Source organism: Schistocerca nitens, chromosome 10 (assembly GCF_023898315.1).
Source record: "Schistocerca nitens isolate TAMUIC-IGC-003100 chromosome 10, iqSchNite1.1, whole genome shotgun sequence".
In the NCBI taxonomy this organism is placed as follows: domain Eukaryota; kingdom Metazoa; phylum Arthropoda; class Insecta; order Orthoptera; family Acrididae; genus Schistocerca; species Schistocerca nitens.
Window position 1 is genome coordinate 215,601,378 of NC_064623.1, and position 25,298 is coordinate 215,626,675.

Genomic DNA, 25,298 nt, shown 5'->3' on the forward strand with positions numbered 1-25,298 from the left:
TACTGTATTTATTTGGCCCTTGAATCATTTTTGTACTAGACATGCACATACATACATTTGGTATTAAACAGTTCATAACACGATGTGGCTTATTTCATGAGGTGATGTGATGGGAATGTACAAACATGATTTTACATAGTTACTAGTTTAGTTCAATTTCTTTCTCGTATATATACACAACACATACCTGACTGGCATTATTAGAGCACGCAGTTTGCATACTTTTAGATGATATTAACCCAAAACTACTTTACATTAATGTTCAGATACTGTGTGAAGCAATTATGAAGCACGAAGGTTTTCAGAGTCTTATTAAACAAAGGTAGAGACTTCCTGTTCCTAGTTACTAGTGGTAGACTTGTATAGTTGGATGCTTGGTTAAATGTGAGTTTTTGAGGGTGGAGATACACACAATTGCAACATGGAGCTTTGTTTTTTGTATTGTGATCATGAACATTCATATTTTTGTTGCATTTATTGATATTACTTTTTACACTCTTACATGTTTCTAATATCTAGACTACCAAGAGGAAAAATTAGTGAATTTTTGATGGGAGATATGCAGCTGTCAGTTGACTTTGTCCTGTTCATTATTCTCATAGCTCTCTTCTGGGTGAGAAGAATGTCTTTGCTGTATGTGGACTTTTCCCCAGAGTAGCTACCATACTGCATTAAACTATGAAATTGGACATTTATTTACTTAGCATCTTTGTCTCTCATTATAAAAATGATATAGGATTTGTCATACATTGCCTTACATAGAAAATAGGACATGAAAAGGTTTACAATTATATGTCCATAAATAAAATATTATTACATATAACATGAAACCATTTGCATAACAACACTGATATTATGCTCAATTAGAATAATAGATGAATACCATTTAGTTTTCAATGAGCATTTTGGGTCATGTGATGAAGTAAGCTACTGTATATTGAATGTTGGTGGTTTAAGTATTCCTTGACACTATAAAAACTCTTGCTAATTAACATTTTTTTAAGTTCATTTTTGAATATGTGGAATTTTGGTGTACTTATAATTTCCTTTGGTAGTGCACTAAATAAGATTTTTGGCTGATAAAGAACACTTTTTTGATACATAGCTTTTGTGTGACTTTCTCTATGACTGTTTAGCAAAGCATGTTCCTGGTGTGCCTTCATAAAACATACTTTCATAAATATAGATACATGGTTGTCATGATTTGTAGTTCCTTGAAAACATTTTTACATGATTCTGTGTGTCATACCTCTGATTATCCTTATTGCCTTCCTTTGAAGCACAAATGAGTGTTTGGCCAAACTGGTATTCCTTCAAAATATGATACCATATCTTAGTGTGCTATGTATGAGTGCAAAGTATGGACATAACACTGCATCAGCACCATAGGAATTTTTTAGTATTCTAAGAACATAACAATACTGGCTTATAATGTTTTAACATTTCTGTGTGTTTCTCCCACATTATTCATCTAGCCATAATCCTAAAAAGTTAGTATGGGGGGTTTGCTTTATCTTAAACTGCCCAAGTTCTACAGTTCGGTCAGATTTTACTTTGGATGAACTTCAGAAATAACAAACTTTTTTTGTCATTAACAATTAATTTGTTGTCATTAACAATTAATTTGTTTAACCACATTTGCTTCTTCTGTGGCTACAGTGACTCTCTCTAGTCAGTTTAATTCGTAGCTTTGACAAACAGACTGGTGCTTTGGCAAATAATACTGCATCTGCTGTTGATACAAGGCTTGGCAAGATTAAGCACAGCAATGGCCCCAGTAAAGAGCTGTGCGGCATGCCATACCTGACTCATTGGTATGCCGATGAGTAGACTTTATCCGCATGCTGTACCTCTAGTTCTGATACTTATTAGAAAGATAGGATTTGAACCAATCATGTGCTGCTCCACGAACCCCATAGCAATATAGTTTCCTGATCAGTAAATTATGCTCAACGACATTGAAAGCCTTAGACAGGTCCAAAAACTGGCCACAGTTTAATTCATTGGTGTCTACAGAATTTGTGATAAGTTTTAAAAAGCTATAAATTGCTGTGTCAGTTCATCTATTTTTACTAAAACCGTTTTGTCCATTAACTAGAATTTGATATTTATTCAGAAAGTGAGACAGTCTTTCGTGCATTACCCTTCCAATTACTTTTGAAATTCCAGATAACAATGATATAGGCCAGTAATTGATAACATCATACTGGTTACCCTTATTGTAAATAGGCTTGACAATAGATTTCTTTAGTTTTTCTGGGAAGATTGCTGTGCTAAATGACAGGTTAATCATGTCAGCAAGTGGGGAATCTATGTATCTTGCACTGTTCTTTATTAATTGTCTAGACTCCCATCACACCCATAGGTAATTTTATTTTGTAACTGATTTAAGGCATTTTGTACCTCTAATGCAGTAACATGGTATAGAAACATGGTTTTATCATTCATTGGTAGTTGCGCTCTGGAGCTGAAATCACATCTTCCTTGAATTAGTTTTGTTGCGATATTTGTGTAGGCCTAATATGTGTTGAATATGTTGGCTATCTGTAGTGGGTCCTCAATTGTTTTCCCTTCACTTTTAAGAAATATGTTTTTACTTTTTTTACATGTGCTCCTATTTATTGGGTCATTCCATGTGAGTTCAACCAATTTGAGAAAATGTTCCAGCTGATAGTCTCAGATTTGGCTGAAATTTAGTACACCAATGCTACCATTTTTTTTTCTTTTTTTTTTTTCTCTTCTCCAAATCATGCACAATTTTGTCCAAATCAGAGCATTTCTGGCATGATTTCTGTTCCTTTGGAGTAGATAGTTCTTCCTCTTCCACCATTAGTGTGTCAGCTATTGTGTGTTTTAATTCCATTTGAGCTTCTTGTTGTTTTCTTCTATAGTTTTCACTATAGCTAAATTCTTTTCTCTTGGCGGTTCGCGCGTGCCCCGCCCAGACGCGGGAGATTGCTGCGTTGCCAGTTGCACGCACCAAGAGAAGCAGCGCCATAGTATAGTTCGTAAACTTGTGTTTAGGGGGGAGTGCGCAGTTTATGAAGTAAAGCCACCACGGCCACATTAACCCTTTCGCTGCTACAGAGACGTGCTCCCCGCATTCCACGCTGTGTGCAATTTTGTCATCACTGCATTGCTCGCCTGTGCAGACACATGGTGTTTAGACTGCTTTGACACACTTTTTTCATTCGATTTCACAAAAACTATTTGGCCCAAAAATTTGATTTTTGCACATCTTTTTGACTGATACCTTCCCCCCATAAATGACTTAAGTTTGTTTCGATGTACAGTGCAATTATTGTGCAGCATTAGATGTAGTAAACCATTGCTCGAAATTTTGAAGAGTTTGCAGAGGTAAAATTCCATAACGTATACTTTCCTTAGGGTCGATTTTACTTGCCACTAGAAATTTCAAAAAATTACATTCAAACGAATAAAATTCATGAAGTAAGACACTTCGATATTGTTTTTAAATAAAGAAAATATTAAGCACCGAAGAAGGTTTAAACTCAGAACCTTTCGCTTAGCATTCAAACGCTTTAACCATTACACTAACGCAGCTCCTCATTCAATAGTTCTCCTGGAGGACTTTAAACAATTACGCAAAATACCGACAAACACTGTTGGTATTACTATGATTTACTCACATTTTGTCGAAGTACAATAGGAAATAAACAATTACCGCTGTTCTTTATTGAGAAAAAGCGGTTAGTGAGAATGATACAAACACATTTCCTTTCTATCGCCTGAATTAGGAGGCTTATTACTTGTTTGGTTTAATTAATTAATAGAATATGAAGCAATTGGTATAAAGAATGCTTTTTTCAAACTTTCTATAAAAGAAAGTCTGCTATTAAGATATTGCTTTTGTTCAATTACTTTATTTATGACTGAATGTTTCTAAAACTGAAGACACTCGTCCGTGCTCTGCACTGCAGCCGAGCTCTGGCAACGTTGTTCTGTTCATTGGCTGACTGTGTTTTGTAACGTCAGGTTTATTGTCAATAAAGAATTACATCATTGCTGGGTGTGGCATTGTTGCAGTCAGTCTGTTCTGAAACATCTGTTAGAGTGGATGTACATACTTCATTGAGAGTGTACAATGTGTTATGTGCCTTGTTCTGTGTGTAATTTGTAATCAATTTTGAGAGATTAACTGGAATGCAATAACATGGATGAACAGTGCTCTGTTGGAAAGATAGCAAGTGAAGTGTCACAAAACAGTTTACGGTTCAGTTTCAAAAAACTTGAAAATAGTCAGTGACTTTGATGAAGTTCGACAAACTTCGTTTAAATTTCAAGTAAGTTCTTCTGTAATGTGATTCCTGGAAATTCCCTGTCCCCAAATTGTTACTCAAAAATATTTGTTGTGAAATCAGAACCAGAATCGTGTGACATTGTTAATGACATTTATATTCCTAATAAGGAAGCTGTTAGCCTATTGGATTTTGCTTCTTCTAAGTTAGATGTCTCTCCTGCTTTAAAAATAATAAAATTAAGTAGCAAAATAAGAAAAGCAGCTATTGAAAATAAGGTACAACAAATTTCAGACAAAATTAGAAAAGACTTGGAATCGAGCTTTAATAATAACAGATACCAACATTATTTCTAAAGAAGAAGAAAACCTACCACCAACATCTGACACTAAATATTTGAGCTTAATAGAATTTATTCAGGTAGTGAAAGGAGACGAAAACTTAATAGTCATGGGTGACTGGAATTAGATAGTAGGAAAAAGGAGAGAAGGAAACATAGTAAGTGAATATGGATTGGGGGTAAGAAATGAAAGAGGAAGCCACCTGGTAAAATTTTGCACGGAGCATAACTTAATCATAGCTAACACTTCGTTCAAGAATCATGAAAGAAGGTTGTATACAGGGAACAGGTGTGGAGACACTGGAAGGTGTTAGGTAGATTATATAATGGTAAGACAGATATTTAAAATCCATGGAGAAGAAATAAAAACCTTGAGGTTCGCCGATGACATTGTAATTCTGTCAGAGACAGCAAAGGACTTGGAAGAGCAGTTGAACGGAATTGATGGTGTCTTGAAGGGAGGATATAAGATGAACATCAACAAAAGCAAAATGAGGATAATGGAATGTAGTCGAATTAAGTCGGGTGATGTTGAGGGAATTAGATTAGGAAATGAGACACTTAAAGTAGTAAAGGAGTTTTGCTATTTGGGGAGCAAAATAACTGATGTTGATGGTGTTAGGACAGCAACCAGCCAAAAATTTACTTTGAGTTCCTTTATTCAAAGGAAACCGTTACCGGTTTCGAATCGTTGCGATTCATCATCAGATGGTTTACACGCTTTCTTTCTACATTTGGTGTGTTTTTATAGATTAATTGTCCTAAAATATAAATAAAACATAATTACAAACACGCCACACACAGATGGTTGCGTTGCAGATTCACGAAAATAAGTCACGGCTGCAAAATACTGATGCGAATTCTTTACAGACAAATGGAAAAACTGGTAGAAGCCGACCTCAGGGAAGATAATTTTGGATGCAATACTGGAGGCAATACTGACCCTACGACTTATCTTAGAAAATAGATTAAGGAGAGGTAAACTTACGTTTCTAGCACTTGTAAACTTCTTTTGACAATGTTGATTGGAATACTCTTTCAAATTCTGAAGGTGGCAGGGGTAAAATACAGGGAGGGAAAGGCTATTTCAATTTGTACAGAAACCGGATGGCAGTTAAGAGTCGAGGGACATGAAAGGGAAGTAGTGGTTGGGAAGGGAGTGAGATAGGGTTGTAGCCTCTCCCAGATGTTATTCAATCCGTATTTTTTAGCAAGCAGGAAAGTAAACAAAAGAAAAATTTGGAATAGGTATTAAAATCCATGGAGAAGAAGTAAAAACTTTGAGGTTCGTCGGTGGCATTGTAATTCTGTCAGAGACAGCAAAGGACTTGGTAGAGCAGTTGAACGGAATGGACAGTGTCTTGAAGGGAGGATATAAGATGAACATCAACAAAAGCAATATGAGGATAATGGAATGTAGTTGAATTAAGTCGGGTGATGCTGAGGGAATTAGATTAGGAAATGAAACACTTAAAGTAGTAAAGGAGTTTTGCTATTTGGGAAGCAAAATAACTGATGATGGTCGAAGTAGAGAGGATATAAAATGTAGATTGGCAATGGCAAGGAAAGCATTTCTGAAGGAGAGAAATTTGTTAACATCGAGTATAGATTTAAGTGTCAGGAAGTCATTTCTGAAAGTATTTGTATGGAGTGTAGCCATGTATGGAAGTGAAACATGGACGGTAAATAGTTTGGACAAGAAGAGAATAGAAGCTTTCGAAATGTGGTGGTACAGAAGAATGCTGAAGATTAGATGGGTAGATCACATAACTAATGAGGAAGTACTGAATAGGATTGGGGAGAAGAGGAGTTTGTGGCACACCTTGACAAGAAGAACAGATCGGTTGGTAGGACGTGTTCTGAGGCATCAAGGGATCACCAATTTATTATTGGAGGGCAGGGTGGAGGGTAAAAATTGTAGAGGGAGACCAAGAGATGAATACACTAAGCAGATTCAGAAGGATGTAGGTTGCAGTAGATACTGAGAGATTGAAGCAGCTTGCACAGGATAGAGTAGCATGGAGAGTGTCAAACCAGTCTCAGGACTGAAGACAACGACAACAATAGCGAAATTAAAAATTAAATGCTCGGTGACATCTAAAGAGGAAATAGTTAAAATTTTAAAGTTTGCTCCCTCACTCATGGTTAAGAGAAAAAATAGCTCATGAATTCAGCATTTCTCATCGTTTGGTTAAATCAACCTGAAAATTAGTGAAATACCAAGGCATTCTTCCAGTTACAGGAAAGGAGGATTAGGTATAAGAGAAGAAGCAAAAAGATCCGGCAGCTTTTTGAAGATGATGAAAACGGTAGAATGTGCTCAGCTTGCAAAGATAGCAAGAGAATTGTTATAAATGGAGTTAAAGTAACAAAGCAGAAACGACTAGTGCTGTCAAATTTAAATGAACATTGCATACGCTTTCAAAAATTGTCATCCTGAATGAAAAATTGGAAGGTCAAAATTGTGACCTCTGCCCTAAGTGGTGTATTTTGGCTGGATCCTCAGGGACACACTCTGTATGTGTTTGTTAATGTCAAACTGATGATTGATTGTGCAAAACTCGGTGATCTTAACTACACAGAGTTACTAGATTTAATGGTCTGTGACACTAACAGTTAAGACTGCATGATGAGTTTGTGTAATAAATGCCCTGGTAAGAAAACTGTTATTGAGTTGTTTCACGAATATGATGAGGAAATGCTACACAGTATTACGTTCAAGCAGTGGGTTACAACTGACAGGATAGAAATGTAACAGTGGTTAAATGTCAGGAAGAGTAGTTGGAATCTTTAATTGATAACTTACGAAAACTCAAGTCACCACTATTTTTCTAAAATTCAAAGTAAGTTTTTGAAGGACAAAAAAAGCACAACTTCATGAAACTGAATGCATAGTGCTAGATGATTTTGCAGAAAATTTTACATTTGTGATTCGGTGTGGAATACAAGGGTACCATTGGTTCAATGACCAGTCAACAATGCATCCATGTATCCTCTACTTTAAAAATGAGAAAGATGAAGTTTGTAGTTCTTCAATTTGTATTCTAAGCGACTGCTTGGAGCACAACACTTTGGCTGTAAATGTGTTTCAAAAGTATGTAATAAATTACATAAAAATTTTTTTCCCAAGGTTGAGAAGCTGATACACTTTTCAGATGGAAGTGGTAGTCAGCATAAGAACAAAAAGAATTTTTCAAATTTGTGCAACCCCAAAGTAGACTTTGGGTTGGCAGCTGAATGGCACATTTTTGTATCTTGCCGTGGTAAAAATGCATGTGGTGGAGTAGGAGGCACAACAAAACGTGAAGTAAGTAAAGCCAGCCTACAAAGACCAACCACAGACCAAATTCTCACTGTGCAGGATATGTATGTCTTTTCCAAGGATAATATTAAAGGCATTAGCTATTTTCTGATCAAGAAAGAAGTGGTTCTGCTTATGAAACCAACACTTAAAACCAATTTGAAAACTGTATAGCAATAAAAGTAACAAGGCATTTCCACAAATTCCTTGGCATTGCAGAAAACTTAGTTTGATGATGTTATGTAACATCAGAAAGTTTAATTTATGAGTGAGGATCATTGTCAGTTAAATTACATCTGTCTGTAATGTTGAATGACATAGTGGCATGTGTGTATGATGGACAGTGGTGGCTTGCAGAGTTAGAAAGAATAAGTTTGGAAAACAATGATGATGTTTTTGTGCATTTTTACCACCCTGCTGGCCCAAGAACGTCATTCAAGAAATCTACTAGTGACAAAGTTCAGACAGCTATGAAAAATGTTGTAAGGAATTTCAGTGCTTGAAATTACCGCAGCAATTGGAAAGTCTTATTCTATATAACAGAAGCTCTCTGAAGAAAAAGTGTTCTTAACATTCACCACAAGGTTTAGGAAGTGCTGCATCTTGAAGGATGGTAATTGAAAATATTTATTCTGAGTATATCAAAATAATATAAATGTTAATCTCAGTAATGTTTCCACTTTTTGTATATAATTAAGTATCTTACTTCAACAAAAATTGATTATATCCCACCAATATCACACATGAATAGGCAACAGCCATAAAATCAGTTGTAGAGTAATGTGAATTATCTCCGCATTTTCAAAAATTCATATCTTTGTTCACAGTCAGATATCAGTGTTGAAATTTTTACATTACGTTGCTATCATACAGTTGTACAAACAGTGCAAAAATCAAAATTTTATATTCAGTCCCACCTGAAATAACTTACCCAAACTTCACAAAAAAATTCATAAAAATTAAACATTCTATATCACTATATGGTTCATGGTGTGGGTTCCTGTAGTCATGTCCTAGTTCATGAACCACGGGCAACGTATGAGTGGCCAAGTAAGTGGTCCCGACAGTCGGGATACCAGTTACTTTGGAATAAGGCTGGGCATCTCGGACGTATTCTGAGTCGTGGTCACCTTTGTGCTCATACGGCAAAGACTACCAAATCCACCGGTTAGTCCCTCAACCGTTAGGGGTAAAACCCAATGGGACTCGGGGGCAAGTAAGACTAGCAACCTGCTTCCCTGGTACTATAAATATGATGCTGGCAACAATCGGAACAAAATGCCTCGGACCTTTGCAGGTGACGGAGTCCCACCTCTGACAAACCAGGGACTCCTAAGATACGACTTGGCAAACAAATGGTAATGAGATGGGGAGCTATTAATATCAATGGGGGTTACTGTGGGAAGAAGGTAGAGCTGGCAGAGGCTGCAAGTAAGATGGGGCTGGACGTTTTAGCTGTTAGTGACATTCGGGTAAGGGGTGAGAAAAAAGAGGAAGTGGGAGAATACAAGGTCTACCTGTCAGGAGTCAAAGCAGGAATAGCACAATGGGGTGTAGGGCTTTACATCAGGAAAGAAATGGAACCCAGCGTAGTTACAATAAGGTATGTAAACGAACGACTGATGTGGATAGATTTGACAGTATCTAGCAAGAAAATTAGGATTGTGTCAGTATCTTCGCGTTTTGAAGGGACAGATCAAGATAAGATGAGTTTTTATGACGCACTCAGTGATGTAGTTGTTAGAGTAAAGGACAAGGACAGTGTTCTGATCATGGGTGATTTTAATGCCAGGATTGGAAATCGAACAGAAGGGTATGAAAAGGTTATGGGTAAATTTGGAGAGGATATAGAGGCCAACAGGAATGGGAAACAACTCTTGAATTTCTGTGCCAGTATGGGCTTAGTAATCACAAACTCCTTTTTTAAACATAAGAACATTCACCGATATACTTGGGAAGGCAGGGGAACCAGATCTGTCATTGACTATATAATAACAGATCAGGAATTCAGGAAGGCTGTGAGGGACACACGTGTACTCAGGGGATTCTTTGATGACACTGATCATTATTTAATCTGCAGTGAAATTGGGATTGTGAGGCCGAAAGTGCAGGAGGTCAGGTCCATATGTAGGAGGATAAAAGTGGAGAAACTTCAGGATAAGGAAATCGGACACAAGTACATAACAGTGATCTCAGAAAGGTACCAGTTAGTTGAAGGTAGTCAATTACAGTCATTGGAAAAGGAATGGACAAGGTACAGGGACACAGTGCTAGAAGTGGCTAAAGAATGTCTTGGAACAGTAGTGTGTAAAGGTAGGATGAAGCAAACAGCTTGGTGGAATGACACAGTCAAGGCAGCCTGTAAAAGGAAAAAGAAGGCGTATCAAAAATGGCTAAATACTAGAACTCATGTAGACAGAGAAAGTTATGTTGAAGAAATAAACAAAGCCAAACAGATAATTGCAGCATCCAAGAAGAAATCTTGGGAAGACTTTGGAGACTATGGGTCAAGCTGCTGGAAAACCATTCTGGAGTGTAATTAGCAGTCTTCGAAAGGATGTAAGAAGGAAGTGACAAGTATTTTGGACAGGTCAGGAAAACTGCTGGTGAATCCTGTGGATGCCTTGGGCAGATGGAGGGAATATTTTGAAGAGTTGCTCAATGTAGGTGAAAATACGATCAGTAATGTTTCAGATTTCGAGGTAGAATGGGATAGGAATGATGATGGAAATACGATCACATTTGAGGAAGTGGAGAAAATGGTCAATAGATTGCAGTGCAATAAAGCAGCTGGGGTGGATGAAATGAAGTCGGAACTCGTCAAATACAGTGGAATGTCAGTTCTTAAATGGCTACACAGGATAATTGTAATGGCCTGGGAGTCGGGACAGGTTCCATCAGACTGGACAAAAGCAGTAATCACACCAATCTTTAAACATGGAAACAGAAAAGATTGTAACAACTACAGAGGTATCTCTTTAGTCAGCATTGTGGGTAAAATCTTCTCAGGTATTGTTGAAAGGAAAATGCGAGTATTAGTTGAGGACCAATTGGATGAAAATCAGTGTGGGTTTAGGCCTCGTAGAGGTTGTCAGGACCAGATCTTTAGCTTACGGCAAATAATGGAGAAGTATTACGAGTGGAACAGGGAATTGTATCTATGCTTTATAGATCTAGAAATGGCATATGACCGGGTTCCTAGGAGGAAGTTATTGTCTGTTCTACGAGATTATGGAATAGGAGGCAAACTTTTGCAAGCAATTAAAGGTCTTTACATAGTCAGGCAGCAGTTAGAGTTGACGGTAAATTTAGTTCATGGTTCAGAGTAGTTTCAGGGGTAAGACAAGGCTGCAACCTGTCTCCACTGTTGTTCATATTATTTATGGATCATATGTTGAAAACAATAGACTGGTGGGGTGAGATTAAGATATGTGAACACAAAATAAGCAGTCTTGCACATGCGGATGACTTAGTTGTGATGGCAGATTCGATTGAAAGTTTGCAAAGTAATATTTCAGAGCTAGATCAGAAATGTAAGGACTATGGTATGAAGATTAGCATCTCCAAAACGAAAGTAATGTCAGTGGGAAAGAGATATAAACGGATTGAGTGCGAAATAGGAGGAACAAAGTTAGAACAGGTGGACGATTTCAAGTACTTAGGATGCATATTCTCACAGGATGGCAACATAGTGAAAGAACTGGAAGCGAGGTGTAGCAAAGCTAATGCAGTGAGCGCTCAGCTACGATCTACTCTCTTCTGCAAGAAGGAAGTCAGTACCAAGACTAAGTTATCTGTGCACCGTTCAATCTTTCGACCAACTTTGTTGTATGGGAGCGAAAGCTGGGTGGATTCAGGTTACCTTATCAATAAGGCTGAGGTTACGGATATGAAAGTAGCTAGGATGATTGCAGGTACTAGTAGATGGGAACAATGGCAGGAGGGTGTCCACAATGAGGAAATCAAAGAAAAACTGGGAATGATCTCTCTAGATGTAGCAGTCAGGGTGAACAGGCTTAGATGGTGGTGTCATGTTACACGCATGGGAGAAGCAAGGTTACCCAAGAGACTCATGGGTTCAGCAGTAGAGGGTAGGAGGAGTCGGGGCAGACCAAGGAGAAGGTACCTGGATTCGGTTAAGAATGATTTTGAAGTAATAGGTTTAACATCAGAAGAGGCACCACTGTTAGCACTGAATAGGGGATCATGGAGGAATTTTATAAGGGGGCTATGCTCCAGACTGAACGCTGAAAGGCATAATCAGTCTTAGATGATGATGATGATGATGATGATGATGATTAAACATTTGTAAGTGTTCTTGCTCTATATGAGGCTAGTAGTGTATGATATGTCGGAAAAAAATACTCACCAATCACTCCTTGTTTGTTATTTTTGGGCCTAAAACGTGGATTTTTGAAAATTGATACCAAACTTTGGAGGTCATTTTGACTGGTTATTTTTTAATTTAGGGTATTTTGTGCAATAGACAATGTTGTAGAGGACAATTTTCTAAAAACAATCATGTCAATTGCAATGTTGTAATTTAACCCAGTGCAGAGATATTCATATTTTTGCTAACCTCTCTAAACTGAAACATTATCGCGTGCTTACAAATGAAAGTGGCTGCCATTCAGAAAAGGTGAAAGATAACATTTAAAAAAAAAACTGTTTTGAACTTCTTAATTATAGGGTAATCACACATAAAAAATTAAAATATTTAAAAATGGTCAAGCAACCAACTTAATTTTTATTGGAGCACTTCATTTGGATTGACCCTTGTAGAGCTTCAAATTAACATGGATTACTTCTTTGTTTACACATGGCCAGTTTGGAAGGTCATGTCTCGAAAAGATATTCACTATAAATACTTTTATCGATACAGTGCATGGTAGTTTGGTTTTTATTAGGTGTTAGCTGTTTTGCAGGCAACATCATTTGTTCCTGTTGCAATTATGAAAATCTCAGACGTGCGTTTTTTGGTTAATGTTTTTTATTTACTATTGAAAACAGTCTTGATCACAATTTATTTATCAAGGTGACCAGTTTCGACCACTACTGTGGTCATCTTCAGACCATTGAGTAGGAACCTCTTTCTGTTGGAGGTAGTGATTCTCCAACAGAAAGAGGTTCCTACTCAATGGTCTGAAGATGACCACAGTAGTGGTCGAAACCGGTCACCTTGATAACTAAATCGTGATCTAGACTGTTTTTAATAGTAAATATTTGTAAGACATTGATCACTGCCTTTCCCGTAATGTATTCAAAAGTAATGTTTTTTAGTGTGAAATTTGTGTTGGTGTGATGGTAAACATAGCCTTAACATTCAATCTGTGTCTCTTCATCCAAAAATGTAGGATAAATTGCAGCCTTGAGCTTTTGGCCACACGGTTTTTGTTTTCATGTTTACTTTTGCTTTGTTTTTGGGAAGTAGTGATAGGTAACTTTGGGTTTGTGAGTAGTGCCGGCATTGTTTTTGGAAGAATATTAGGTTCAAATGACAATAGACATGGTTGCATTTTAATGTTTGAGCTGCTGGTGAAACACACATTTTTCTTGGAGTTCTTGTTTGAAGCACTAGAATTTGGGTCCTGGTTCACAGTAACAAGCTTGTTATTATTGGTATTCTCAGCCATATACGAATTACATGAACACAGTACTGCCTATTGCTGATCACTTTCATTTTAAGGCAGCTTTTTCTCTAATTCTTCACTTTTCTTCATGTGGTCTTCGTATTCCAAATGTGTTGCAGCTAAATCTTCTCTTACTATGTTAATTTCCCTTTCCTGTGATGCCAAAAGAACTTTGAGATTGCTTACAAATAAGCACTCGGCAGATACTTTTCCCGTCATTGTTTTGTGATGTTGCAGGTGTTCATGCTTAGAACACGTAGCAGTTGGTTCTTCTTTCATTATGAATAACAAAGTAGTGAGTTGGCTTTGATAGTTGTAACTGTAGAAAGCATGGAGGGAGAGGTATGATGTGCATAAAGTGTAAAAATGTATATCATTATACATGAACGAAAGTGAATCCGAGGCAAAAACTTAATTATACTCACATTGTGATAGACAGTCTCAGTAAGAAACTTACCCACAGCAACTGTAGAAGTGAGATCTTTGTTTCTAATTGAAGAAGTACATGTACTAATTCACAAATGGGTTGAAAGTCGAAGTAGAACATGAAATAAACACAAAAGTGGCAATAAACATGACTGCTCAAAAGCTTAATGTTTGCAGAAAGTTAAGAAAAGTTGAGAAATGGTAGTCTGTGCACTGAATGTGGTAACATATACAACTTCTGTGGTAAGGTTGATACCTTGTTAAAAGAAGGGAAATGTACAAAAGAATGGTGGTAGGATTCTTGCAGGTGTAAAACAGAAATAATGGACAGGTGTGAACCAGCTGAGCCTGATGAGTCAATTAAGCCTGATAACAGTGATAGGGGAAAAAACTCAATCAACACAAACAATTCCAAGCTAATGTACAAGTAGACAACACCAGTCAGGCTGGAGAACTGTTTTAAAAAGTGGTAATAAAAAATGGTTTCCTTGAAAACCTAATGCAATGCTGCCACTAAATAATTCTTTGGATCTTTATCATTGCTTGAGTGATGAGAAAAAACCTCTCCAACTTGTTAAAAGCAGAATTAAACCAAATGCTTGTTTCCAGGATGTGACAACAAGAAACTCTTGAGTTGGACACTGTGGGTCTTGATTCTGTTAGTGTTTTTGGTTGGCACTAATGACGTGGCTATAAATGAAATGAGAACTTCACAACTCTCTTAGTGAAATGTTGTATTGTCTAAGAAACACTAATGTCCCACTTTTGTTTATTTATTCATCCATAGACCATTTGGTACAATGTATCACAGATGTCAGAAATATACATTACACTTAAAACATTTACAAAATAAGATAGGATAAAATGACATAGATCACAGAATCAACCATGGCCTAATTAAAGGAAGCATCCCAGCATTCACCAGGAGAAACCGTGGAAATGTGTCAGGATGGCTGGATGGGGAGTAAACCCCAGTCCTCCTGAAAGTGAGTGCAGTACATTAAGACTACTATAGCTACTTTGCTCAGTATATTATAGGAAGGATAATCACAAAATAAAATTTCTGCTTTGAGTGCAACAAGCACAGTAAGTAAATGAAAGAAATTTGAAAATAAAACACTACTTAAACAGTGAAAACTTCAACTAATTACATGAATCTGCGTTGACGAACACAATGCACAATAAGTCAGTGATGTAGGTAAAATATGAAACTTTCATTTAAAACACTTCCAAAAATAAAATACAAGAATACATTACATAGCACTGATAAAATCATGTGCACATGAAAACCTGCTGACACTGTAACCATCTTCGTTAGGTTAACACCTGATCCATCTCAGCAGAGGTATGTTGCTCTGTATCTGAAACAGAGGACACGGAAGACCAACAAAAGAAACATTCTCTTGCAAAGACAAACATGGCACCAGTGGTACGCCAGTTAACAGAATCAAAAGAACAACAGCGAATAAGGGCCTAATAATCATAATCACGTAAGCTAACATATTCATTACATTTTAGAAACACTTCTGATCAAGAAATGATTTTAACCCTCCACTATCCAAATTATTATTTACTGTGGGAAAAAGATTTATATACACAGAATGTTAAAGAATAATGTATATAACACATATAAGGTGAATGTTTGTCTTTAAAATTATTTATATTTTCAAAATAGGTCTGTGACTCTGAGGTCACAGTGGGCAGCTGAACTTTTTGTTCAGTCTTGTGCGAGTATTGTAGTATTTCTGTTAAGACAAGAATGCAGCTGCATGTTACAATAAAATTGGAAGTAAGGAAAGAATAATGGGATAACAATTACAGGCAAAAATACACACAATACAATAATTTTAAAAAATACGAAGTTAAAAATTTATTTTAGTGTCATCATTTTAAAGGTTATTTTTAGCTTTTGATATTATTTAGTATGAAAATAAAAACATTAGAATTTGATGTAAAGCAAAGATGCACTGTACATTTTGTACAAGGCACTTCTGGTGCACCATCACAACCTAGCTTTTTGCAGCATCCTCTTTATTCTGAAAACTGAGGCCAGTGGACCATTCCGCCGTTCCTCACTTCTTTTTTCAGGCAGTGGTGCTGCTGACCCAATTTTCTTTTGAATTGTATTTTCAATTTACGAACTACTATGTCTTCCCCTTTTCCTCTGTCCATCCTTATTCTGTTTGCAATGACAAGCAGCAACAGTAGCTTTGAAGTCCAATAGTCTGGGCTTATTTAGTTTTCCCACCTTACACCCTGTGCAATCTCTTCTGTATGAAACTTCCTGGCAGATTAAAACTGTGTGGCGGGCCGAGACTCGAACTCGGGACCTTTGCCTTTTGCGGGCAAGTGCTCTACCATCTGAGCTACCCAAGCAAGACTCTTGCCTCATCCTCACGGCTTTATTTATGCCAGTACCTAGTTTCCTACCTTCCAAACTTCACAGAAGCTCTCGTGCGAGTCTTGCGGAACTAGCACTCCTAGAAGAAAGGATGTGGCAGACACACGGCTTAGCCATAGTCTGGGGATGTTTCCAGAAGGAGATTTTTCACTCTGATTCGAAACTTCTGTATAGTAGCCAAGCATCGACTACTGTCAGATCAAGCAAGTGAGAAGTCTGAAATACCAATTCTTCGACCAGATCTTGATGCGATACAATGCTATCAGTGAGACCAACAGATCAACACCACTCGTGCAGCGATTATAATAGTGAACAATACTGGGGATTTCAACATTTATTTTTTCTTTCTTTGTACGGTCTCATCTTTCCACTATTGATGTTGGATGAGCATCAGCAAAAGTACTGAGCAAATGAATAGGCTTGTCATACCATTTTACTGCACACAACATAATACCATCAATTCTCGATAAATGTTCCTCATAACGCCCTCAACTGCTCTTTTTCATCTCTTTGTCAGATATGAATGTACAACCTTTGAGCCAATTAGGTCTCACAGTTCCTAAAGACTAAATACCCATTTTTTCTAGTTCAACTACTAACCAAACTCTTGTGAATCGAATTATCAAAATACAGTTTGTGAAACACGTATCTAGGTATCACAGAAGCCAAGTGAAGAATGTTTCCACTTGTACCAACAGCAGTCAAGGAAGGGTCATGCTTCATATTCCCTGTATATATCTCTAAATTATGTGCAATTCCATTTGAATCGCACAAGACAAATGCTTTATAACCCCATATTTAGGTTTACTTTTCACGTAATTCTTTTTCACTCACGAACCCATGAACCATGGACCTTGCCATTGGTGGGGAGGCTTGCGTGCCTCAGCGATACTGATGGCCGTACCGTAGGTGCAACCACAATGAAGGGGTATCTGTTGAGAGGCCAGATAAACATGTGGTTCCTGAAGAGGGGCAGCAGCCTTTTCAGTAGTTGCAGGGGCAACAGTCTGGATGATTGACTGATCTGGCCTTGTAACATTAACCAAAACGGCCTTGCTGCGCTGGTACTGCGAACGGCTGAAAGCAAGGGGAAACTACAGCCGTAATTTTTCCCGAGGACATGGAGCTTTACTGTATGATTAAATGGTGATGGCGTCCTCTTGGGTAAAATATTCCGGAGGTAAAATAGTCCCCCATTCGGATCTCCGGGCGAGGACTACTCAAGAGGACGTCGTTATCAGGAGAAAGAAAACTGGCATTCTACGGATCGGAGCGTGGAATGTCAGATCCCTTAATCGGGCAGGTAGATTAGAAAATTTAAAAAGGGAAATGGATAGGTTAAAGTTAGATATAGTGGGAATTAGTGAAGTTCAGTGGCAGGAGGAACAAGACTTTTGGTCAGGTGATTACAGGGTTATAAATACAAAATCAAATAGGGGTAATGTAGGAGTAGGTTTAATAATGAATAAAAATAGGAGTGCGGGTAAGCTACTAAAAACAGCATAGTGACGCATTATTGTGGCCAAGACAGACACAAAGCCCATGCCTACTGCAGTAGTACAAGTTTATATGCCAACAAGCTCTGCAGATGATGAAGAAATTGATGAAATGTATGATGAGATACAAGAAAATATTCAGGTAGTGAAGGGAGACGAAAATTTAATGGTCATGGGTGACTGGAATTCGAGAGAAGAAAAAGGGAGAGAAGGAAACATAGTGGGTGAATATGGATTGGGGGAGAGAAATGAAAGAAGAAGCCGCCTCGTAGAATTTTGCACAGAGCACAACTTAATCATAGCTAACACTTGGTTCAAGAATCCTAAAAGAAGGTTGTATACATGGAATTATCCTGGAGATACTAGATGGAAGAATCCTGGAGATACTAGAAGGTATCAGATAGATTATATCATGGTAAGACAGAGATTTAGGAACCAAGTTTTAAATTATAAGACATTTCCAGGGGCAGATGTGGACTCTGACCATAATCTATTGGTTATGAACTGCGGATTAAAACTGAAGAAACTGCAAAAAGGTGGGAATTTAAGGAGATGGGACCTGGATAAGCCGAAAGAACCAGAGGTTGTAGAGAGTTTCAGGGAGGGCATAAGGGAACAATTGAGAGGAATGGTGGAAAGAAATACAGAAGAAGAAGAATGGGTAGCTTTGAGGGATGAAGTAGTGGAGGTAGCAGAGGATCAAGTAGGTAAAAAGATGAGGTCTAGTAGAAATCCTTGGGTAACAGAAGAAATATTGAGAATTTAATTGATGAAAGGAGAAAATATAAAAATGCAGTAAATGAAGCAGGCAAAAGGGAATACAAACGTCTCAAAAATGAAATCGACAGGAAGTGCAAAATGGCTAAGCAGGGATGGCTAGAGGACAAATGTAAGGATATAGAGGCTTATCTCACTAGGGGTAAGATATATACTGCCTACAGGAAGAGAGACCTTTGGAGAGAAGAGAACCACTTGTATGAATATCAAGAGCTCAGATGGAAACCCAGGTCTAAGCAAACAAGGGAAAGCAGAAAGGTGGAAGGAGTATATAGAGGGTCTATACAAGGGCGATGTACTTGAGGGCAATGTTATGGAAATGGAAGAGGATGTAGATGATGATGAGGAAATGGGAGATACGATACTGCGTGAAGAGTTTGGCAGAGCACTGAAAGACCTGAGTCGTAACAAGGCCCCGGGATTAGACAACATTCCATTGGAACTACTGACTGCCTAGGGAGAGCCAGTCCTGACAAAACTCTACCATCTGGTGAGCAAGATGTATGAGACAGGCGAAATACCCTCAGACTTCAAGACGAATATAATAATTCCAATCCCAAAGAAAGCAGGTGTTGACAGATGTGAAAATTACCGAACTATCAGTTTAATAAGTCACAGCTGCAAAATACTAATGCGAATTCTTTACAGACGAATGGAAAAACTGGTAGAAGCCAACCTCTGTGAAGATCAGTTTGGGTTCTGTAGAAATATTGGAGCACGTGAGGCAATACTGACCCTACGACTTACCTTAGAAGCTAGATTAAGGAAAGGCAAATCCTACATTTCTAGCGTTTGTAGACTTAGGGAAAGCTTTTGACAATGTTGACTGGAATACTCTTTCAAATTCTAAAGGTGGCAGGGGTAAAATACAGGGAGCAAAAGGCTATTTACAATTTTACAGAAACCAGATGGCAGTTATAAGAGTCGAGGGACATGAAAGGGAAGCAGCGGTTGGGAAGGGAGCGAGACAGGGTTGTAGCCTCTCCCCGATGTTATTCAATCTGTATATTGAGCAAGCAGTAAAGGAAACAAAAGAAAAAGTCGGAGTAGATATTAAAGTCCATGGAGAAGAAATAAAAACATTGAGGTTCGCTGATGACATTGTAATTCTGTCAGAGACAGCAAAGGACTTGGAAGAGCAGTTGAACGGAATGGACAGTGTCTTGAAGGGAGGATATAAGATGAACATCAACAAAAGCAAAACGAGGATAATGGAATGTAGTCGAATTAAGTCTGGTGATGCTGAGGGAATCAGATTAAGAAATGAGACACTTAAAGTAGTAAAGGAGATTTGCTATTTGGGGAGCAAAATAAGTGATGATGGTCAAAGTAGAGAGGATATAAAAGGTAGACTGGCAATGGCAAGAAAAGCGTTTCTGAAGAAGAGAAATTTGTTAACATTGAGTATAGATTTAAGTGTCAGGAAGTCATTTCTGAAAGTATTTGTATGGAGTGTAGCCATGTATGGAAGTGAAACATGGACGGTAAATAGTTTGGACAAGAAGAGAATAGAAGCTTTCGAAATGTGGTGGTACAGAAGAATGCTGAAGATTAGATGGGTAGATCACATAACTAATGAGGAGGTACTGAATAGGATTGGGGAGAAGAGGAGTTTGTGGCACACCTTGACAAGAAGAAGGGACCGTGTGGTCGGACATGTTCTGAGGCATCAAGGGATCACAAATTTAGCAGTGGAGGGTAAAAATCGTAGAGGAAGACCAAGAGATGAATACACTAAACAGATTCAGAAGGATGTAGGTTGCAGTAAGTAGTGGGAGATGAAGAAGCTTGCACAGGATAGAGTAGCATGGGGAGCTGCATCAAACCAGTCTCAGGACTGAAGACAACAACATACAACAACCAAAAAACAGTTCAATTTCATTTTTATCAATGTTTATTGGTTTAGAAATGTCTTTCTGTAGTGCATATAAGTTGGATTGGGAAGCAACTTTTTTCCACAATTTTTTCATCTAACAACTGCCTGAAATAATTCACAGGTTGACGAGGCTCTTCTGGTGCACAAGGGAGAGAACTCTTCCATGATTGAACACGGTGTATAATAAAATGGGTTGTACGTCTCCAGTCATTATTGCTTTGAACTTCGTTACTAATGTTCTCGTTATCACTTTCATTATGTTCAAGTACCCCATCATCACTGTCCTCTGCACTATCATCACTCTCAGCTATAATTATATTACCTTGATGATTTTCAGCTATCTCAATATCATCCTAACTATGAATCTTCCGATTCATACGTAGTAATAGGCCTAACTTCATATTCTTCACTTTTTTCCATTTTCCATAAAAATTTCTGGGAACCATGACTCTGTAACAAAGTGGGGTAATGATTGCATTATTGCCTAACATTACTTCTGAGAAATGGAACTAAATTTCATCATAAACAGGCGACATTTGTACTTATATGAATTGCAGTGTTTTAATAATGAAGAATGATGCTTACATTTATTAATAAAGTACTTTTTGTTTCTTGAAAAACGAAAATAGAATCACTGTAAATCATAACTAAACTAGCACCAGCACAGGAAGCCGACAAATGAATGCAGCCCAAGATTCATAGCTATCTAGCAAAGATAATATTATATTGGTGTCTTTGCAAAGAACCTAAATATAAAGCAGCCATATAGTAGCGTTCAAGTCACACTGGTCAAGAAAGGAATAATGCCCATAATGGGAAATACAGTGATGAAATTTGACATGACTTCAGTCATGGTGGGCAGTCGAGGGTTAACTCTGATGTGTAAACTGTTTCCTATTCCAAGAGTTTTTAGTACCGAAGAGGCTCACGTGTCTTTGAATGGGAGTTGTTCTGACTTATTCTACATGGAGGGACCCACAGTTGTAATATAATTGTGGTAGTTGGAGTTGGTTAGCAGGTCACAAAGTGTAGCTCTTGTCGTCAATAAACATTTGTATATGTACAAGGAGGGAACAATAATGAAAAAGCTTTTTAAAAAGGGACTTGCAGTGAGCTCTGGCCGAGCTGTGTGACGAGATTAGAATAGCCCTTTTCTCCAGTGTAAAAATTGCATTTAATAAACTATTAATTTTAACTGAGAAAGCTATTCCATAAGGTACAATGGACTGGAAGTAACCAAAATATGCCTTTATAGTTACCTCTGGGAGCAAACTTTAGAAATAATTCTCAGAGCAAAACATGCAGAACTGAATTTCCAGGAGCAATTAGGTGTGTAGTCTTTGCAATTTAAGTATTGGCGACATTGCATCCATAAGTTTTGTTCATTGTACCCTTTCTAACTCATTTCCACCTAGGACCAGATTGAGATCTAGGGTTCTATCCATCTTCCCAAATTGTGTATAGTTTTCTTCTTCTCATTTAGGGTCAGCCTTTTGGCACTGAACCATGAATCAAATGACTTCCGGAATTTATCAGTTGTAGTGGACAGAGATTCCTTAATGTTACTGATTTAACTAGTGTCATCTGCAAATGTGTCCTCAGATCTTGGCAGCAGTGTCAGAGGTGTGTACATCATTATATAAATGAGAAACAGAATGGGGCTTACCATACTACCCTGGGTTACACCCATTTTTGCCTGGTGTAATCATATATCCATGTTCCTGTACTTCTATCAATTTGGAAGCCACACTATTATTCAGTAGGCTATGGTCGTCTTACATACTTTGCAATTCATTGTTTCATTAATCTGTTACTTCAAACAAGCCAACAGGAGTGAAATGGGTCAGTAATTTTAAACTTAATGCCTATTTCCACACTTGAATAGTGGTATCACGTTTGTTATTTTTAATCTTTCTGGCAACATAGTATCAGTGAATGATTAACAATGTGAGCCAAGGCTTAGCGATTTGTGAAGCAGTACAGATTTCAAGTGACACTGGTACATCATTTACACCAGCTGATGTTTTGTATGTGAGGCTTTTGCTCAGCTTTACTACTTCATGCTCAGTAGTTGATGCTGGCTTTATGCTGGTGTCCAAAATCTAAGTTTATTCTGATTAGTGAGATGTAAGCTAAGTTTTTGGGAAGCATTTATAAGGTAACAATTTATGTAATTTGGCGGGTCTTATTTGATGAAGCTCTTTCTTACATAGCTGATATGTTTCCTACTGATACAATAGCTTTGTTTCGACATTGTCTATCCTCGACTTATTTTCAATATAACAACGAGTTTTATGAACAAATTGATGGGGCGGCCATGGGTAGCCCTCTGAGCCCAGCTATTGCTAATCTATTTATGGAATTTTTCGAACAAGTGCTGCAGTCTGTCAATAAAAGCCCTTTGAAATGGTATTGATACATGATGACGCCTTTGTGATATGGAATCATGCTGAAGAGGAACGAAGTGATTTTTTGGTGCACATAAACAGTTTCAATCCAAAGATACAATTCACCATGGAGAAAGAGAGTAATGTACAACAAAATTTTTTGGATGTATTGGTTATTAAACGAGCAGATGGAACTTTAGGGCACAAGGTATATGGGAAAGACACACGCCAATTGTTACCTACATAAAGATTTGAATCATCATCCTAGGCAGAAGAGAGGAGTCATAAAAACTTTAGTGGACAGAGCTAATAACATCTGTGAGCCAATTTATTTGCAAGATGAATTAAGCCATCTGCGAACGGCTTTCAAGAGAAATGGGTACGCTGACAACGAGATAGATCGAGCACAGAAGGATTAATACTAGTCAAGATACGGCGGTCGACTCTGCACCAAAGAAGTGACAATCGTTTACTTGTAATTGAGAGAGATGGCACTAGCCAGAGAGAGTTTTAAAGTCGAAATCATGTGATGAGTGGTGGCGCCACCTAAGCGCTCTATATAAGCGGGACCTCCAGCGCCTAGCAGCCAGTCGCTGACTCACCTCGGAAGATGTCGCCCGCAGTAGACAACGAAATGTGAGGAAGGAGAAGGGGTTTTATATATGGACCACGGCAGTTCAGCCTGGAAGTTTTAATTAATGAAGACGTCGGCCGTGAAAGCTTACCGTATTTACTAGAATCTAAGCCGCACTTTTTTTCCGGTTTTTGTAATCCAAAAAACCGCCTGCGGCTTAGAATCGAGTGCAAAGCAAGCGGATGTTGATAGGTGCCGCCACAACTAACTTCTGCCGTCGAATATATGTAGCGCTACACAAGCATGCTTTGTGGGCACAAAGATAAATACTGGCGCCAAAACCTCTGCATCAGTAAATAAATTAAAAAAAAGGTAGAAGACGAGCTTTTTTTTTTCTCCGCCCCGAGTTCCGACCACTGCATTTTCATACATTATCCAACGAAGTAAATACAAATTCCGTATTGTTCATCTTCGAATGTAGCAGAATTTCAATGTACTACGAAAATCCGACTGGCAAGACTGTTAGGGATGTTTGTCAATATGGCCAACTCTACGTTCCGAGTTTTTTCCTGAGATGGTTGCTAATAGGAACCTGATGAAATGTGAATCACATGCAGTATTCTCTTCACCATAAGAATAATACGAATATAAACATTTTGCCATGTATTCTTTCGTGTTTGTTGCCATCTCATTTAAATCCTGTCTGCGTAATAAACTACGAAACTAGAGTGAGACAACAGCAAACGCGGAAGAATATACGTATCGTGTCATGTTTATATTCGTATTATTCTTATGCATAATAGTGATACAGTCAGAAATGAAGCACGACAACTGACTAGATTTTAAATGTAGGATGACTAATTTCTGTGCAGAATTTGATATACTAAAGAAGCGGCCGCAAAGATTTTCAAACGGAGGAAAATTTTCGCAAAACTCTCGTTCAGAACATGTTCTATCATACGCATGTTCTATCTTACGCATTTGGTTCTTGTTGATCATTATGAAAGAAAGCAGCAGTGTAAGTAACAACAAATAGCAGTCTCTTGCCATTGTTTCGCTAATGAGACGATTCCTCTTTTTTTTAAGCGGCGGTAGCGCGCACAAAAGCCAGTCATGCCGCGAGCGGCGACAGGCCGTAAACACGCACTATCAAAATGCGACAAACAATGCAGTACACAGTACAGTAATGCATTTTCAGCTTAGAGTGACGTAAACACCTATAACAAAGAAAACGGCACTTATCAGATCAAAGCAAAATAAGCAATCGATTCAAACCAGACGAAGCACGTGAAAAAGGAAGGGTACCCGTATAAATACTGACGGAGCGCCTGACGCATAGCAATGGCTACCTGGTAAAGCTTAACTGCTAAGCTTACGACTCGAACCAAACTACTGTAGCTGTATCGTCTTTCATTCGACCTAAATTGTGTCTCATATTACAATGGACCAACTTTGTTTCGATTTGGAGGTGCGGCCTAAAACTTTTCTCTCCCCTTGAATTTCGAGTCTCAAATTTCAGGTGCGGCTTAGATTCGGGATTTTTTTTTTTTTCCTTTATTTCGAGTCTCATTTTTCAGGTGCGGCTTAGATTCGAGTGCGGCTTAGATTCGAGTAAATACGGTACATGTTATGATAACACAGGGATAGCACTGCTGACACCTGAGCTGTAAACTCCTCACATATGCCAACGAGTAGATGCCTGTCTTCCTGGGGCATCAGGACTCCCGGCAACAGCCATCGTGCCAGTTGGTCTTTGCTACGGCTGGGTTCCCCCCTTGGTGAGAGCCCCTGATGAGAGTGGTTGGCGTCAGGTGGATGGCCCGTAACGAAG

The 25,298-nt window shown here is 38.1% G+C and overlaps 1 protein-coding gene across 1 annotated transcript in view; it reads left to right on the forward strand.

The window, feature by feature from the left end:
- The window catches only part of LOC126210467 (uncharacterized), a 75,517-nt gene that overhangs the window by 938 nt on the left and 49,281 nt on the right, over nt 1-25,298 (forward strand). The gene's annotated exons all lie outside the window — the stretch shown is intronic.